The following is an 18906-nucleotide window of genomic DNA, read 5'->3' on the forward strand; positions in this document are numbered from 1 at the left end:
GAGAAGGAACAAGTTTTTGCTGGTAGTCATGAATCATTTCATCTAGTGGGTTGAACCTTCACCCCTTAGAAAGTTGACGGCACGTTTGATCATGGAGAAGGTGATGGACGGATTCACCAGGTTCGTTTTCCCAGAGCAGCTGTTAACGGACAACGCGTCCTACTGCACTGCGAATGTGTTCGTTGATTGGTGAGCTGCACTCGGCACTAAACAGCAGGAAACGACTACCTATCATGCTCAGTCGAACCTCACGGAACGAGTCGATCGTAACATCAAACACATGATTGTCGCGTGCTCTGAGAGGCACAACGACTGGGGCTCCTATCTGCCAGAAATTGCGTTTGCTTTGCATGCGGCCGTTAACCGCTTGACTGGGTATGCGCCGTCTTCTCCCAATCTGGGTAGAGAGCTGCTAAATCCGATGGGCCGGTTTCTAACGGGCAGCTGGAAGACTCTAGACGCTTCGTCAGGACGAGCTGAATACGCGACGCAGCTGCGCGCTAAGATGACGCAGACCTTAGGCAAGGCTCGCCGCAACATGGGCACTGCTAGGTGCACAGCAGAAAGCATAATGCGGCCGCTCGCACCGGGATGTCCATCGCGAAGTGGGCGATCTGGTGCTAAGACACCAGCACGTTCTCAGCGACGCTAGCAAACATTTTGTCGGCCTCGTTGGTACGGAAATGGGTTGGGCAGTTCCGCGTGCGAGAAACTTTCCTCCTCTTTTACATACTCAAGGACTTGAGGTCGAAACCGACAGGCGGGCCGGTCCACGTATGCGAGCTGAAACATTACTTACAGCAAGACGAGTGGACTGAGGACATAGCCCGACCCGCGCCGTAGTCGGATAACGAGCGCTGCTATCAGCCAGCGAACCCCGCGTCCCGCTATAACTTGCGCCGTAGGCAGAAATAGAATCTGTCTGCGCTGCCTAGAGCGAGGGCGCTAGCCGGCAGGCAGCGTCTTTAGAGAGTGTACGTACGATCCTCAATTCCGATCAATATTTACGTAAGACTAACTTGCGTTAACCCTCATGACTCTCGTGAGTGACGTTAAGCTACGTAGCACGCGCTGCGTGAGTTGGCTACATCTGTGCTGACCTTTTTCAGAGCAGATGGGAAAGGAGCAGTACACATGAGAACATCTTTCACCAATACCAACTACCAGCCACCATCGAGCTTCGGCAAAGCGCCGCGCCCAAGACCCGATGATACGCCCCGCCCGCGACATGCAGTCGCCACCCTGCTGCAACCAGGCCGCCTCAGATACCTACCACACCCCATCGGAGCTGCCCACCTGCGGGCTATGCGCCGCCGCATGGTGAGAGTGCGTCCGGCAGCTTTCACTGTGCCGCCGCGGCCCCATTAACACCGCAATTCTGGGCCCTCGCCAGCTGACCAGGCATGCCAGGGCAGCCCCACCGCGGCCTGAGCCATAAAAGCGCAGTGGCCCTGGTCCTTCTAGCCACCTGACCCAGTACCTCAGGACGGCGCAGACATGGGCCTGGCCAACAAGTAATCGCAGCCGGAGCCAGGAGGCGGGGAACGTGACTGCCATGGGCGCGCACCAGAGGAAATCTGGAGAGGAGGCACACCTGCGTCTCTGCTGATTCCCCCAACGTTGACGTGACCTCACGACAGCGCGCTGCCTACTTCAGAACGGGTTGCATGCCTAAGCATGTGAGCAACGCATTGCTCCGAGTTGGGCGATGTCCGAGCGGATAAATAGAGTAGCTCTTCTGCGGTGAAAGCATCTCTGGCTTCGGGACCCCACCTGGCTGGCCCGAGGGACCCCTTTGCTGCCCGCCGACCCCGGAACCCAAAGCCGGTCGACAACGACAACTTAGTGAGCTACTGAACGTATATGTTTCGGATACAACATTCTTGCACAATGTGTTTTGTCTCGCGTTAAAACAATAAACTATTTCCTAGCGTGCCCGGTCGTTGCGTATTTTGTCCTCATCTGCCGTGGCTGCGACTCTGCGCCACGAGTCGGGGAAACGTGTCGCGTACAAATAACGCCTGCGTGTAGCTGGCACGGAAGCTCGCCTTCTCAGGCCGCTGGACGCGGAGTGATCGCATATAACACACCATGCAGTGTGATGGGGAAATCACCGGCTGAACTTTTTTGAAGCGTAAGGCACGCCTAAATCTTTCTTTACTGAAGCCTAAATTTGCAGACTATGCAACAGAAACAGGAGCAATCAAAGGCACAACACGATTTGGATCGTCGGCAAGAGCGTGCGTTTGTTGTGGGCGAGCGTGTTTTTGTGAAAACCGTGAGCAGTGAATCTGACCCCTGGGAAGAAAGTTTCGTGTCTGAGGTGTCAGTGCTGTAACATACGTGGTGAAAGTGCGCGATGAATTGTGCGTCACGCATGTCGATCACCTGCATCGTCTGCACGCCAACATCACCTCTACTCCTCTGCACAAGAATCTGGGTGCAAAACCAACCCGACCGGTGAAAGTGTCACCATCCCGACGTGACCCGTCACTGTTGCCATGGGAGCCTATCAGCGGCACAGCTATAAAGCATGACGGTGGAGCCGGCACCGCTGGGGCTGGCGGAGGCTCCCTTGGCCAAAGCGCCAAAACTATGTGGACCAGAGGAGGAGCCAGCGCTACGTAGAAGTGTCCGTTTGCGAAGGCAGCGAGGCCAGTTTCGAGATGATAACTTTTGATTGACAGCGTGTAACTTAATTCAGCGGGAAGGAGTGCGATAGCGGTGCAAGTCAGCTAACACGCCCGTAAGTGTTTCGGCGTGTCCACTTCGGAGCGTGACCCGTGTGACGTCATATATCGGTATGTGTGTACGGCTGTTCGGCATAAAGACGATCGATTTCCCTGGCATGCATTGGTCCTGATGTTATAACAAGGAAAACCTTTAACTTACATCGACCTAATCATCAGGAAGCCTTTCGTAAAAGATACTCGACAGTAGGCCCTATTAACACTATCATTCACGTGATAGAGAAATGAGCAGGTTATAACCAACCCCTATATATAGCATTCATTCATTACCAGAAAGCGTTTGACTCAGTGGAAACTTCAGCAGTCTTGCAGGCTGTAACATAGTAGGTCGGACACTGCCCATGACGCAGGCGAGGCAGATACAAGCTGACAAGCTGGAAGAATGGGAGTTTATTTGCAGTGCACGTCGAAATACAAAGACAGGTTAACGAAGAAGGGGAAGGGAAACAAAGTAAGAAAACATAAGATAGGCAACCAGATTGGCATGTGTAGCTGTCGACTTCATTTTGGAACTGATAAGAAGAACACTGCATTTATAACACAGGCATTGCGGAATCAGCTTCTAGTACAGTTATTTGAAAATACTGGAAGATATCTGTAACCACTGCACAGCTAACACATCCGTCATAAAGACACCAATAAAATTCCAAAAGGGAAAGGTGTCAGGCAGGGAAAATCAATATAGCCCATGCTATTCAAAGCTTGTTCACAGGAGGCGTTCTCAGGCCTGGATTGGGAAAAGTTGGGGATAAGATTCAATGGAGAATACCTAAATAATCTGCGATTCACGGATGATATTGCCTTCCTGAGTCACTCATGAGATGAGATGCAAAGCATGATAAAAGAGTGAGACAGGCAGAGCAGAACGGCAGGTCTTAAAATTAAGGTACAAAAACCAAAGTAAAAATTAATGATGGGCTAGCCCTGCTAGGCCAGGATATACGTAGCGTAAGCGCGCCGACGTCTTCTTCGGAGGAGTTAATAAATTAAAGGTTGCGCATTCACTCATCGTCATCATCATCATCATCATCAACAGCCTGATTACCCCCACTGCAGTGCAAAAGCCTCTCCCATGTCTCTCCAATTAACCCTCTCCTTTTCCAGCTGCGCCCACCCTATGCCTGCAAACTTCCTAATCTCATCAGCCCACCTAACCTTCTGCCGCCCCCTGCTATGCTTGCCTTCTCTTGGAATCCAGTCCGTTACCCTTAAGGACCAGCGGTTATCTTGCCTTCGCAGTACATGCACTGCCCAAGCCCATTTCTTCCTCTTGATTTCGACTAGGATGTTATTAACATGCGTTTGTTCCCTCACCCACTCGGCCCGCTTTCGGTCTCTTAACGTTACACCTATCATTTTCCGTTCCATGGCTCGCTGTGCTGTCCTTAACTTAAGCTGAACCCTTTTCGTTAGCCTCCACGTTTCTGCCGGCGACGACGACTGGAATCAACCCCTGAACACCGGTCTGCTTTTTCCGCAGATTACTTCATACAGCGATACTGAATCCTGAATTGCCAGCCATCCGCACGTGCCTGCACCGGTGACGTGTCAACGTGCCGTACACCAGCACAAGCAACCCATCTAGATCGTTTCAACACCAGGTGGCACGGTCATCAACGCTTGGGACTTATAAGGAGCCACACTTGGCGCACCGAGATCACTTGGTAGCGACGACGACGACTGGAATCAACCCCTGAACACCGGTCTGCTTTTTCCGCAGATTACTTCATACAGCGATACTGAATCCTGAATTGCCAGCCATCCGCACGTGCCTGCACCGGTGACGTGTCAACGTGCCGTACACCAGCACAAGCAACCCACCTAGATCGTTTAAACACCAGGTGGCACGGTCATCAACGCTTGGGACTTATAAGGAGCCACACTTGGCGCACCGAGATCACTTGGTAGCGGCGACGACGACTGGAATCAACCCCTGAACACCGGTCTGCTTTTTCCGCAGATTACTTCATACAGCGATACTGAATCCTGAATTGCCAGCCATCCGCACGTGCCTGCACCGGTGACGTGTCAACGTGCCGTACACCAGCACAAGCAACCCATCTATATCGTTTCAACACCAGGTGGCACGGTCATCAACGCTTGGGACTTATAAGGAGCCACACTTGGCGCACCGAGATCACTTGGTAGCGGCGACAACGACTGGAATCAACCCCTGAACACCGGTCTGCTTTTTCCGCAGGTCAGTGTCTTGTGTGCACTTGTTCCTTAGCTATAGTCCTGTCGTTGCTGCTGCCAAGTTTTGACGTGTGTACTTGCTGTGTGTACTTGCTGTGTGTACTAGCTGTGTGTACTTGCTGTGTGTACTAGCTGTGTGTACTTGCTGATTATGGATAAGAATCTGGTAAAATTTAAAGAGGAAATAAAAGCAGATATCCTGAAGGTTAAAGACGAGGTCCGGCAAGAGCTCAAGTTGCTACGTGAGGCATCCGAGCGAGACCTTCGCACTGAACAGCGCGAGATACGAAATGAACAAAGAAATATAGTCCAAAGCATAGAATTTGCAGATTCCACAACTGAAGAACTGAAAATGATGTTAGAGGCTGAAGTTGCAAAAAACACTGCCCTGCAAAACGAAAACCAAGCACTTCGTGCAAAGTGCGATCATCTTGAAAGTAAGGCAGAGGAATATGAAAAGAGGATTGTAAGCCTAGAGCAATACTCGAGAAACTTAAACATCGAAATCCAAGGTATCGAAAGAAAAGAAGATGAAAATGTTCTAGACATCGTATCCAGAATAGGCACTGCCATCGAATTCGCAGTCACGCCTGATGATAATGAAGTCTGCCACCGAGTGCGAACTCGCAACCCAGACAAGTCAAACATAATAGTGCAATTTAAATCACGCGCAAAACGTGATGTGGTACTCAGGAAAGCAAAGAAGGCTAGGCTTACCAACACACACTTAGGTTTCAATGGCAATGACCCCGAAAATGGCTCAGCACATGTATATGTCAATGAACAACTTTTTCCTGCGCTTAAACGGCTGCTTGGTCTGGCCAGCAAGAGGAAAACAGAACATAAATGGAAATCAGTGTGGTCGTTCAATGGCAAAATATTTGCGAAGCAGACAGAAACCTCTAAGATAATACAGATTGCTGGAGAATGCGACCTTCCAAAGATAAACTATCAAAAAGCGAATTTGCCGTTCAGTATGGAATATCAGGCATTTGCACTACCAGAATCCGTTTTCCCTCCCTCTTTGTCGAGCACATCTGTCCTACATTTGAACACCCGTTCGGCAATAAACAAAGATGATGCTATCAATAGCCTTTTAAACCAGTTTAGCTTTAAATTTAATACAATTATGTTGGCTGAAACATGGCACTACAACGCCTGCAATACCCTTAACCTATATGGGCACATAGGATTCTTTCATAACCGTACAGACCGAAGAGGTGGTGGTATTGCAATATGTACTGATGTGACTAAAAATTTTGATATCTTGCCTGAATATACCAAAATGACAGTTGACTATGAAATGTTGGTATTGCAAAGCAAGGATGAAATCCTATCTGCTGCTTACCGCCCACCCAGTGGCAACCTGTTGTGCTTTCTAGAGTTTTTGGAATATGTCTCCGAAACCAAAATGCAATTAACGTGTTCTGGAGATTTTAACGTTGATAGTTTAGAAGACAGCAACGCAGCTTTCGATTTCACTACTAGATTAACCTCAACTGGTTTTACCAACATAATTTCTACAGCCACTCGCGTCACGTTGTCAATTACATCAGCGCTAGATCTAATTATCACAAACATTGAAACAACCATGCACCGTGCCGGCACAATTGCATGTAATGTAAGCGACCACTGCCCTGTATTTATGTTCTATTCAAAGTACGCAAACGGCAGTAATGTGAAAGTTCGCGATTCTTTCTCTTTTCAGTGTATTACGCCTGACGCAATGGAATCGTTTAAATATGAAATAAGCACTTGTGACTGGTCTTTTATTTTTGAGAAAACATGCGCGGTTGAGGCATATTCTGCTTTTATTGAAACATTTGTGCACTTATACGGACAACATTTTCCTTTTAAAAAAGGCACACGCTCAAATAAAATAAAAAAGCCCTGGATAACGCGATGCCACATGAGAATGATAACGCATAAAAACCACTTGTACCATTCCTTCCTGCACACGCGTGAGCCAGAGGCTTTTCATGAATTCAAAAAGACGCGAAATAAACTAAACGCTGAGATCAAACGAGCAAAGCATGCGTATTATCATCACCTGTTTGCAGATATATCAAGAAATCAGCATAACCTAGCTTGGAAAGTAGTGAACAAAGTATTGGGCCGCAGAAGCTTAAACACAGCCCCAGATAGGATTCTTGTTGACGACAAAGAACTCACCGGCAAGTCGCTTGCAGATTACTTCAATAAGCACTTTGTCTCCATAGGCGCAACAGCACACCCCGTGACACAGGGTGAAAATATAATTTGCAGCCCCATAAGCAGTCTTTTTATGGAACCCACTGACGAAACGGAAGTGTCCAAAACTTTCAAAAGCCTAAATAACAGCGTTGCTTTAGACTGTGATAATCTACAAATCAAGCCAGTAAAAATGTACTGGAATTGCTTCTTCCAGTATTGGTGCACATATTTAACTTAATTTTTGAATCTGGCGTCTATCCCAACGAAATGAAACGGTCTAGAGTTTCGGTCATTTTTAAAGGTGGTTATAAGAACATCGTGGGCAATTACAGGCCAATAAGCATCCTTCCCGTCTTTTTTAAAGGGCTGGAAAAGCTTATGTTCACCCGTCTCATGAAATATTTTACACTAAACAATGTTTTCAGCGATGGCTTACATGGTTTCATAGCAGGGAAATCAACCGAAACTGCTCTCCTAACACTGAAAGAGAGTGTCTTGGATAACACTGACAGAAATTACTTTACCCTTGGCCTTTTTGTAGACTTCACGAAAGCTTTTGACTCCTTAAGCCACAGCATCCTAATAACAAAACTCTCTTGGCACGGTGTCCGTGGAAAACCCCTGGAATTAATTAAATCCTATTTAAGCGACAGAACACAAATGGTAAGCCTGGGTAACCATCGATCAAGCTTTCTACCAGTCACTAACGGTGTTCTGCAAGGAAGCCTACTTGGACCGCTGTTGTTTAATGTGTTTGTTAATGATATTGTAAACATTGACAAATCAATTAAATTCATCATATACGCTGACGACTGTTCAATACTTATGCCCGGTCCAGATGAAAATGTGTTGAGAGAACAGTGCCAAAACTTCCTTATAAAGTTGTCCTCATGGTCATAGTTAAACGGACTGAAAGTCAACCCAACAAAAGACGAAGCTAATGATTTTAAGAGCGAAAAATAAAGTATATAAATTAAACCGTCCAATCACCTATGAAGGCCTGAATATTGAAATAGTGGAGTCACACAAAATACTAGGAGTTATATTCAACAGTAATCTAAACTGGGATTTGCATGTTGTAGACATATGCAAGAAAATCTCCAAGGCAGTCGGCGCTGTCTCACGTTGCCGGACAATCCTTCCAATACAAATTAAGCTTCAACTATATCATGCATTATTTGCCTCACAAATCTACTACTGCCATCTTGTCTGGGGAACCACAACAACCACTAAAATGCACAAAATCTTCGTCCTGCAAAAAAGATTCATCCGTTGCATTGCAAACCACGAATACCTCTCACACCAGTTCCATGTTCGCGGCCTATAATATCATCCCGGTGTCACGTCTCTATGAATTCCGTATTTTACGCTCATTTTATCTTTCGCGAGGTTTCTTTCATAACTTCTTAATTGCCACCGCGTTATTAAAACGTCACGAAAGTACCGTTTCAACAAGAAACTCTGAAATTTGTTTCGTCTCACGCTTCCGCACTAATTATAAAAACCAGTCACTAAAACATAATCTCCCATCACTACTAAACAGGTAAACTTATGATACTAAGCCCACACAAAACCAGTTGAGGAAACAATTTCTTAACATCTCAGAATAAAAAACGCATGAATCAGTGCTCTGATTACTAGACTTACGCAACATGTCTGTTGAATAAGTTGTGCTTTTCACATGACCTAGTGCACCTGTTTTGTTGTACTTTGTTGCCATTTTTTTTAGTTGACATAAGTGCTGTGGTGTTTTAATTAATGTATAACTGGCGAATGTCTGCCATTTCTAGCAGTTTTCCGGCTGTTATGGATGGAAAATATGATACGCCTCAGAACTTAATGCCTTGATTACAATGTTTTATTACATGATTTATTTATTGGAGCTAGAATGTTTTATGTACTATATATCTTGATCTCTGAGCACTTCTTTAGCGCACGTGTGAACACGTCAGTTTTCGTTGTTTCTGCGCTGTTCATCTCAAGGTGTCTACATTGTAGTGTTTTCACGTTTCACCACGCCCTATCTTGTAATGGTCACCTGAGCCTCGTCAAGCTGCCTTAAGCAGCTTTTAGCCCAGGTGCTCCAACCACCGAATATCTGGTGAATAAAAACGATTTGATTTGATTTGATCATTTTCCTTTCCATGGCTCGCTGTGCTGTCCTTAACTTAAGCTGAAACCTTTTCGTTAGCCTCCACGTTTCTGCCCCACCGGTAAGATACAGCTGTTGTACACTTTTCTCTTGAGGGATATTGGTTACCTGCAGTTCATGATCTGAGAGAGCCTGCCATGTGCGCCCCACCTAATTCTTATCATTCTAGTTATTTCCTTCTCATGATCCGCACAAGCTGTCACTACCTCCCTTAAGGATTCATTTACCACTTAAAGCCGTCGTTGCCAATTGTGAACTGCTGTTCCCTGACAAACTGTTGAACATTACTTTGATTTTCTGCATATTAATATTTAGACCCACCGTACTGCTGTCTAGCTCATTGATCATGATTTGCAGCTCATATGATTTGCAGTTCAGCAAGACAATGTCATCAGCGAATCGCACATAATTTTGGTGTTCTCATTAACTCTTATACCCAACTTTTCCCAGTTCAGGCCTCGGAATACCGCCTGTAAACAGGCGGTGAATAGCATTGGCAAGATCGTGCCTCCTTGCCTGACGCCCTTCTTTATTGGAACTTCATTGTTGACTTTATGTAAGACTATAGGAACTGTATATATATTACCGCGAATTTTGCAGTGTTTGTTGATTCTTCAAATCTGCCGCCTACCCGCTTTATTGCTTTGTTTTCGATGCAAGACGCGACCAGATTTATCTCGATTGATCGCAGCCAGGAAGAGCTGATTCGACGTTGTTCCAAAATGTTCTAGTCACTTTGCACGCTTTGTCTAAAAAGTTCGCTATCAGCATTAAATTGAGCACGACCGACAGTGGCGCGCATTCTGTTCGACGACCGCCGAGCAGGCTTGTTGCTGCGCCACCGTCAAGTGATTCAGTCTATTGTGGGCGCAAGTCAGCCCAAATAAACAGTTTTTGTTTAGACACCATTTTCGAAGCCTTTCTGCTCTCCGGACTGCCGTAACCACTACGTGACATCTGGTGGAGATGCGGGGCAGCATTCCATGTTCCGGACGCCCCCTCCAAGTCATGACACCAGCCCTCTGTGCTCCACACCGTAGGACGAGCCAGCTGTTAGCCCTCTGCACTCCGCACCGGAGGACGAGCCATCAGTTAGTCGAGCCAACGGACGTTTCCAGGGAGAGGAGGCTGAGTTAGGGATCCTGTCGGACCGCACCAGACAGCAAAAGGACGCCGCTACGAGCACCACTACTTCGCCAAAGATGTCGACCCCGATCATACTCCAGCCCGCCGCGGCTGCCATTAACGTCCAATGGATCCCTAGGTGAAGAATCCGAAGAATGGTTGTACCAATATGAGCGCGGGGCATCATTCAACAATTGGAACGATGCGGCGAAACTCCGGTACGTATTTTTCGCACTGGACGGCTCAGCACGCACGGGGTATGAAAACCACGAGTCTTCCTTAACGACATGAGAGCTATTCAAGAAGGAAGTCTTGAAGGTATTCACCAGTGTCACGAGGAAAGAAAGAGCTGAACGAGTCCTGGTGTCCAGGATTCAGCTTCCGAATCAGCCCGTCCGTGGTTACGCCGAGAAGATGAAGCGCCTCTTTCGCCGCGCCGACCCCGAGATGTCCGAAGAAAAGAAAGTACAGTTTTTAATGCGCGGCGTAAAGGGACAACTCTTTGGCAGCCTCGTCCCTCAACCTCCAAAAACAGTCGACAAATTCATGCAAGAAGCCTGCACGATCGAGAAGACCCTCGACGTGCGGGCCCGGCAGTACCACTGTTCTTCCTCTCTCTGTGTAATCCATCCGGACACGACGACCACCACCAGCGACAACTTGCGGGAAGTGATCCGAAAAATCGTCCGCGGCGAGCTGCGCCGATTACATTCATCCTCCTCACAGCCGCAAGCAGCGACCTTCATGGATGTGGTACGGGAAGAAGTGCAACAGGCACTTGGCACCCCGACGGCCACAGAACCCCAGGCCATGACCTACACCACAGCAGTACGCATTCCTCAGCCCCAGCGACAGCCTCTACGTCCTCTCCGAAAGGAACAACTTTTTCCCGAACGCCACCTCCCTGCCCCCGCCCGCCCAGCCTATGAGCGACGCTCAAGCAACAGGAAATGCGACGCCTGGAGGACTTGCGACAACCGGCCGTTGTGCTTCCATTGCGTAGAGGCCGGACATATTCTTCGTCACTGCCCGTACCGACGTATCGGAATTCGAGGATTTGCCGTTGACGCCCCACGACCACACTTCGGCCAACGTGCGCAGGAAATCGACGAGAACCTGCGTCGAGAGGAGTACACGCGGAACCGCCTTTCGCGCTCACCATCACCGTCAACCTCGCGCGTTGCGTCGCCACGCCGCAGCTACGCAGCCGCGGTACGAGGAAGGTCTCCCAGCCCAAGAAGGGGAAACTAAGGACAGCAACCTCTAGAGATGAGGTTGCTCACGAGCGAAACACCGACGATCCTTCACCGAGCACGCTCCATGAAGACTTTGCACCCGCTACGCCGCATGAAGACGTTACACTCGCTGCACCGACGCCGCACAATATGACAACCCCAACAACGACGCAAACTTCGTTCAAAACGACGACGCCACATAGAAAAGCGTCGACAACACGCCCCACCCGCGATTCGCATACGCGACGAAGTCGTCACCCGACGACGAGGGCGAATTGCAAAGCAGGAGCCAGGACATCCGACTTAGAAGTGACTATCGGCGGCCGGAAACTTATCGCTCTAGTCGACACAGGAGCCGATTACTCAGCGGTGAATGGCACATTCGCTGCACAGCTGAGGAAAGTCACAACCGCTTGGGACGGCCCACAAATTCGCACCGCAGGGGGCAACCTCATTACGCCACCAGGACGATGCACAGCGCGGGTGACTTTCAAAAGACATTGCTATCCTGCGACCTTCGTTGGGCTACGGCAATGCTCCCGCGAAGTGACATTGCGAATAAATTTCCTTAATTAGCATCATTCGATCATCGAACTGCGAACCAAGCTGATCACTCTTTTGACGGTCGAAGCCATCGCTTCGATGAAAACTCGGGAAAATCACATTTCCTTGAGTGTCCTGGACGAAGAAATGGGCGTCCCATGCCATTCAAGCGTGATCGTGACCGTAGGCGCCGCGAAAGCCATTAACGTTGGAGCCATCATTGAGGGTTGCATGCAGTTGCTTCTAGATCGAGGAATCAGTATCGAAAGAGGCCTCGCACATTTCCGCAATGCCCGGGCGGAAGTACTGCTGACTAACTTCAGCGAAGAATAGCGGCACATTATCAAAGGAACGATGATTGCTTTCTTCGAAGAAATATCCGACGTACGAGATTCCTTCGCCCTCTCCGATGCATCCGCAGAAGATTCGTCTTACCAAGAGAACTCGCCCGCATTTGACACCAGCCCAGCCCTGCCCCGGAACAAACAAGACCAGATCCGCAATCTGCTTCGAAGTTACTGCGAGTGTTTTTCGTCATCGTCGAAGGTCCGACGAACACCAATTGACAAGCATCGCATCATAACCGACCAGCACGCCCGACCTCTACGTCAAAGCTTCTACCGCGTGTCGCCGCGGGAACGACAAGCCATCCGGGAGCAAGTGGAAGAAATGCTTCGCGACGACGTCACTGAGCCACCAAAGAGCCCAGAGGCGGCACTGGTTGTTTTAGTGGGAAATAAAGACGGCGCAGTTCGATTCTGCGTTGATTACCGCCGCTTGAACAACATAACGAAGAAGGACGTCTATTCCCTCCTTCGCATCGACGACACATTGAATGATTTCTCATCGATGGACAACAAGAGCGGCTACCGGCAAATTGAGGTCGATGGAAGACATCGCGACAAAACCACATTCATCACTCCCGATAGGCTCTTCGAATTCAATGTGATGCCCTTTGGTTGGTGTTCCGCACCAGCGACGTTTCAGCGGATAATTGATACAGTGCTGGCAGGCCTAAAATGGCAAATTTGTCTGGCATATTTAAATGGCGTAGTTGTCTTCGCCTCGAACTTTGAAGAGCACCTCAAAAGACTTCGAACAGTACTAGACGCCATCAAGTCGTCTGGCCTAACCTTGAAAGCACAGAAGTGCCACTTTGCCTACGAAGAGCTGCTGTTTCTAGGCCACATCGTTAGCGAGGAGGCAGTACGCCGCAGAAAACAGCTGCTATTGAACAGTTTCCACCGCCGGCCAATAAGAAAGCAGTGCGCAGATTTCTCGGACTGTGCGCATATTACCGACGATTTGTGAAAAACTTTTCGCGCATCGCCGAGCCCCTGACCCAACTGACGAAGGGAGACGTGCCGTTTAAATGGGAAGCGCCACAAGCAGAAGCCTTCAAAGAACTTCAGCGTCGTTTATAGTCCCCACCGATCCTCGCGCATTTTGATGAAAACGCTGATACTGAAGTTCATACCGACGCAAGCAGCGTGGGACTAGGCGCCGTCCTCGTTCAGAAAAGCGACGGGGTGGAGGAAGTCACCGCCTACGCTAGCTGTTCCCTTTCCAAGGCCGACACTAACTATTCGACAAATTAGAAGGAATGCCTTGCCATCTTCTGGGCCTTGTCGAAATTCCGCCCCTACGTGTACGGACGGCCGTTCAAGGTAGTCGGCAGTCACCACGCGCTGTGCTAGCTTGCCAATTTTAAGGGCCCCTCTGGCCGCCTCGCTCGATGGAGTCTGTGCCTCCAGGAGTTTGTTGTTACTGTCGTTTACAAGTCTGGACGCAAGCGCTCTGACGCCGATTGTCTCTCACGAGCCACTGTAGATGCACCGTCGCCGGACGACGATGAGGACGCCTTCCTGGTACCCATCACCCCCAGCTCTATTGCACAGCAGCAACCCTCAGACCCCCGACCTAAGACGCCTCAACGCTCAGGCCTCACCTCATGTACGTACTAATCTTTCGCCTTTTACTAAAGATTACCGTGGGGAGAGGCACTCCAATGAGCCTGTAGGCGAATTTTTGTAAGGCCTTGCCCGTTTGGGCGAGAAAAAATGAAAAAAAAAATCGAGCACTTGGAAGGCAGTTTCTTCACCCCCCGCCTGATGCAAGCGAGGACTGTCTTTCTTCTGTGTACAGAATGATGTCCTCGTGAAGAGGAACTTTGCAGCGAGCATGTTGTACCTGCTTGTCTCCGCGAAGAAGTTGTAAACACATCACACGACGAGCCGACAGCTGGACATCTCAGGTTTACTCGCGCCCTCCGATGCATTGAAGACAAGTATTACTGGCCCCGACAGTCTGCCGATGTCGCACACTATGTGAAAACCTGCTGAGATTATCAGCGACGAAAGACTCCTCCCACACGACCAGCAGGATTTCTGAGCCCCATTGAACCTCCCTCAAGGCCCTTTCAGCAGATTGGCATGGACTTGCGTGGCCCTTTTTTAACGTCAACATCTGGAAATAAGTGGATCATCATAGCGACCGACTACCTGACCCGCTGCGCCGAGGCAAAAGCCCGACCGAAAGGAACAGCAGCAGATGTCGCCAAATTTTTTGTTGAGTGCATTCTTCTGCGGCACGTCGCTCCCGATGTGGTATTCAAGGAAAGAGGAACAGCATTCACGGCGGAAATAACGCAAGCCATCTTGCGATACAACCAAACCAGCCACCGGAGGATAACTGCATACCATTCGCAGACCAACGTACTGACCGAGCGCCTGAACAAAACCATCGCCTGGATGTATGTCGATGCCGAAAAAAAGACCTGGGACGTCATGTTGCCTTACGTAGTCTTTGCCTACAACACCGCAGTGCATGAGACTACCCAGATGACGCCTTTTAGGCAGGCTCGTCTATGGCAGGGAGGCCACGACCACGCTAGACGCCATGTTGCCCAACGTTACAGAAGAAAACGTCGACGTCGCCGCCTACCTTAAACGCGCAGAAGAATCTCGAAGGCTTGCCCTATTACGGATGAAAAACCAGCAGCGGACCGACACAAGACGCTACAACCTACGAAGACGCAACGCGGAATACAAGCCAGGAGAACAAGTCTGGGTTTGGACGCCCATTCGCCTCCGTGGATTAAGTGAAAAGCTTTTGCGGCGCTATTTCGGCCCGTACAACGTTCTTCGTTGGCTAGGTGAACTGGAATATGAAGTCATCCCTGACGCAATGACTGCATCCCAGCGACGCCGCTTACCACCGGAAGCTGTCCATGTCGTCCATCTGAAGCCCTATTGTGCGCCCTATATCCACTATTGTCCACACTCTATTGAAGCCCTATTGTTCACACTCTGCGTTTATTTTCACACGATCCGTTTTCTTTGTTTCTAGTCGCATTATTTGTTTTAATGCATCGGGTCGATGCTTCTTTGAGAGGGCAGTAATGCCGTGAATCTTTCCAGTGTTTGTTGATTCTTTAAATCTGCCGCCACGCCGGTTTATCGCTTTGTTTGCGACGCAAGAAGCTACCAGATTTATGTCGATTGATCGCAGCCAGGCAGAGATGATTCTACGTTTTTCCACAATGTTCTAGTTTCTTTGCACGCTTTGTCTAGAAAGCATGCTATCAGCTTTAAATTGAGCATGGCCGACAGCGGCGGGCATTCTGTTCGACGACCGCTGAGCACGTTTGTTGCTACGCCGCCGCCGAGTTATTCAGTCCATTGTGGGCGCAAGTGCAGCCCAAATGAAGATATTTTTTTAGACACAATTTTCGCAGCCTTTCTGCTCTCCGGACTGCAGTCACCACTTCGTGACAATATATAGATATATATAGTAGCCTATGCATATCTTCCACTATTTTGTCATTAGACTCATTTACACCTTGATTCCGCAATGCCTGTATGACTGCTGAGGTTTCCACTGAGTTAAATGCTTTCTCATAATCAATGAAGGTTATATAGAGAGGTTGGTTATACTCTGTGCATTTCTCTGTCATCTGATTGATAGTGTGAATATGGTTGGTTAAAGTCTAAGGTTGCCCTGACTCTATTAGCGATTACCTTAGTAAATATTGTCACGTAGTGGTGACGGCAGTCGAAGCAGCGATGAAGACGGACGAGAGGGCCTTCTAAAAGAAAACTGTTTATTGGGCTGACTTGTACCCAAAATGGACTCAATCACTCGGGGGCGGCAAAGCGACAAGCATGCTCGGCGGTCGTCGAACAGAATGCCCACTGCTGTTGGCCGTGCTCAATTTAAAGCTGATAGCGAACTTTCGAGATAAAGAGTGCAATGTTACTAGAACATTTCGGAACTACGTAGAACCAGCTCTGCCTGGCTGCGATCAATCGACATAAATCTAGTCGCGTCTTGCGTCGCAAACAAAGCGATAAAGTGGTTTGGCGGCAGATTTGAAAAACGAACAAACACTTCAAATATTCGCGGCAATATCTTGTAGGAAACGGACAGTAAGCTTATCGGTCTGGCGTGCAGGGATGGTAGCAGCTCAGCATAGCTCGTGGCGGCGATAACGCGAGCATAAAGTTAACGAGATGGGTCAGCCGGATGTGCCGACGTACCCTCGCTCTTTGCCGCGCATCTGCTGATAGAGCGCGCTGGCATGCAGTTTTTTCCAGTTCGGGCACAGCTCGCCTGCTCCGTATTACTTTTGGGGCACCTGTACATATCGACACACTACACATATAAACACACATAAATGCCTCACACACAGATATACATATATACATACACATATATGGTTCGCTTTTCATCTTAGCATGAATCAACATCTAGGACACAAAATTAGTTTTTGTGCAGGCACTTTCGTTAGAGATCAACTGCTTTACCCTTTCTTCTCTCTGCTGGGGGAGGGGTAGTGATAGCTGTAGCCCACTCTCCCTGATTGTGAGAGGGGTGTCTAGTCTTCACTTCCTACTCGGTGCTGTTAGAAAGGAGTTTCCTTTCTTCGCCCTGTGATGAGCAGGTCTGCGGCATTTCGGTGAAAGCGAACCTATCGCTACATAAGAGACTTCCTCACATATAGAACTGCGAGCATAAGCTTCCGGGAGATTAAATCCGGGGAAATAAAGCTAGGAAGCAAGGAAACCCCTCAAGGGTCGGTGCTATCGCCCATTCTCTTTAACATGGCCATGAGAGAACTCCCGGGCGAACTTGAAAAAATTGGCAACCCAAACTTAAAATATAGCCTGTATGCGGACGACATTATTCTATGGATCAACCGAGGAAGTGATGCAGAGATTAATCAAACCCTACAGGCCGCTCCCAATATAATTTCAACGTATGCAGAAGAACGGGGCTTAGAATGCGTGCCCGAAAATCCGAAATATTTATATATAACGATAAGGCTCTGAGGAACAAACCACCCTCGGAAATTCACATTTCTGTAGGAGGAAAGGAGGTATCCAAAGTGGACACAATCAGAATCCTAGGCCTTCATATGCAGTCGAATGGGAGAAACACGATAACCATCAAAAAGCTTGAGAGCCACGTGATGCGGACCCTCAATCTCATCAAACGTGTCTGGAGCAAAAGAGGCGGTCTTAAAGAAAAAAACCTAATTAGGCGCATACACGCTTTCATAATGAGTAGAATCAGCTACGCCACGCCGTATCTAAATCTCAAAGCAGCAGAGAGGAACAAAATCGACGCTCTCATAAGGAAGTGCGTCAAGAAAGCTCTAGGCCTGCCCATGTGCACATCCTCAGAAAAACTCCTAGCACTGGGCATACACAACACGCTTACAGAGCTCGCAGAAGCAGTCCAGACATCACAGCTAGAGAGACTCAGTACAATACATGCGGGAAGAACCACACTAGCCAATGTCGGACTCCAAACAGACAGGGGAGCTAGACAGAGGGAGGATATCGACATGGAGATTAGGAGCAATCTCAGGATTCCCTCTTACCCAAGAACATGCACCCAGAAATAAACAAGGAAAGAAGACAAAAGCGGGCAGAGGTGATAGAACGCATCTACGGTGACAAGCCTCAGGAGGAGGTCGCCTACGTAGACGCAGCGGGCCATAGACAGTCAGTACACGACCGTCGCGGTAGTGAACGGAGAGGGTAGCCGCATCACGGTCGCAACTATCCTAGGGATAAACACCGAGACGGCGGAGGAGGTCGCAATAGCACTAGCTTGCGTCGGTTCGAAAGCTAAATACGTCATAAGCGACAGCAAAGCTGCAGTCCAAAATTTTAATAGAGAGAGAGAGTCTCTCCCCTTGCCGCCAAAATTTTAAGACAAGCGACATTGAATAGAACAATCAATATAATCTGAGCCCCCGCGCACGAATCTGCCCGTGGCAACGAGGCGGCCCACGAGGTAGCTCGAGATCTCTGCCACCGAGCTGCACAAGACGGGCCACCGTTCGCAGATCACGGGAGAGAAGGGAGACTAATCTCCTGTCAGGAAGTTACAGAATATTATAGACAACATCGCAGGTACTTTCCCCCACCTAGCAATGCACTCAACAATCAACAGGCGGTGACGTGGAGGCGTCTACAAACAGTTGTCTACCCACACCCAATTCTAAGCAAACATATCATTCCAGAAATAGAGGACGATAAATGCAAGAAGTGCGGGGCGAGAGGGACCCACGACCACATAATATGGGAGTGTAGCCAATCCCCAGGCAGGGCAAAGAACATTAATAGTAGAGACGCCTGGGAGACCTTACTCCGGAGCACGGACCCTGAGCTCCAGCTCACAGCCGTCCGACTGGCTGAAGAGG

At 48.8% G+C, this 18906-nt stretch overlaps 1 non-coding gene across 1 annotated transcript; it reads left to right on the forward strand.

The window, feature by feature from the left end:
• Nucleotides 1–14127: 14127 nt before the first annotated feature.
• Nucleotides 14128–14250, forward strand: LOC144135581 (U5 spliceosomal RNA). Its single transcript, XR_013315531.1, has one exon. It is a non-coding gene; the product is annotated as a U5 spliceosomal RNA (small nuclear RNA).
• The last annotated feature ends 4656 nt before the right edge of the window (nucleotides 14251–18906 follow it).

This window comes from Amblyomma americanum, chromosome 5 (assembly GCF_052857255.1).
Source record: "Amblyomma americanum isolate KBUSLIRL-KWMA chromosome 5, ASM5285725v1, whole genome shotgun sequence".
Classification (NCBI taxonomy): domain Eukaryota; kingdom Metazoa; phylum Arthropoda; class Arachnida; order Ixodida; family Ixodidae; genus Amblyomma; species Amblyomma americanum.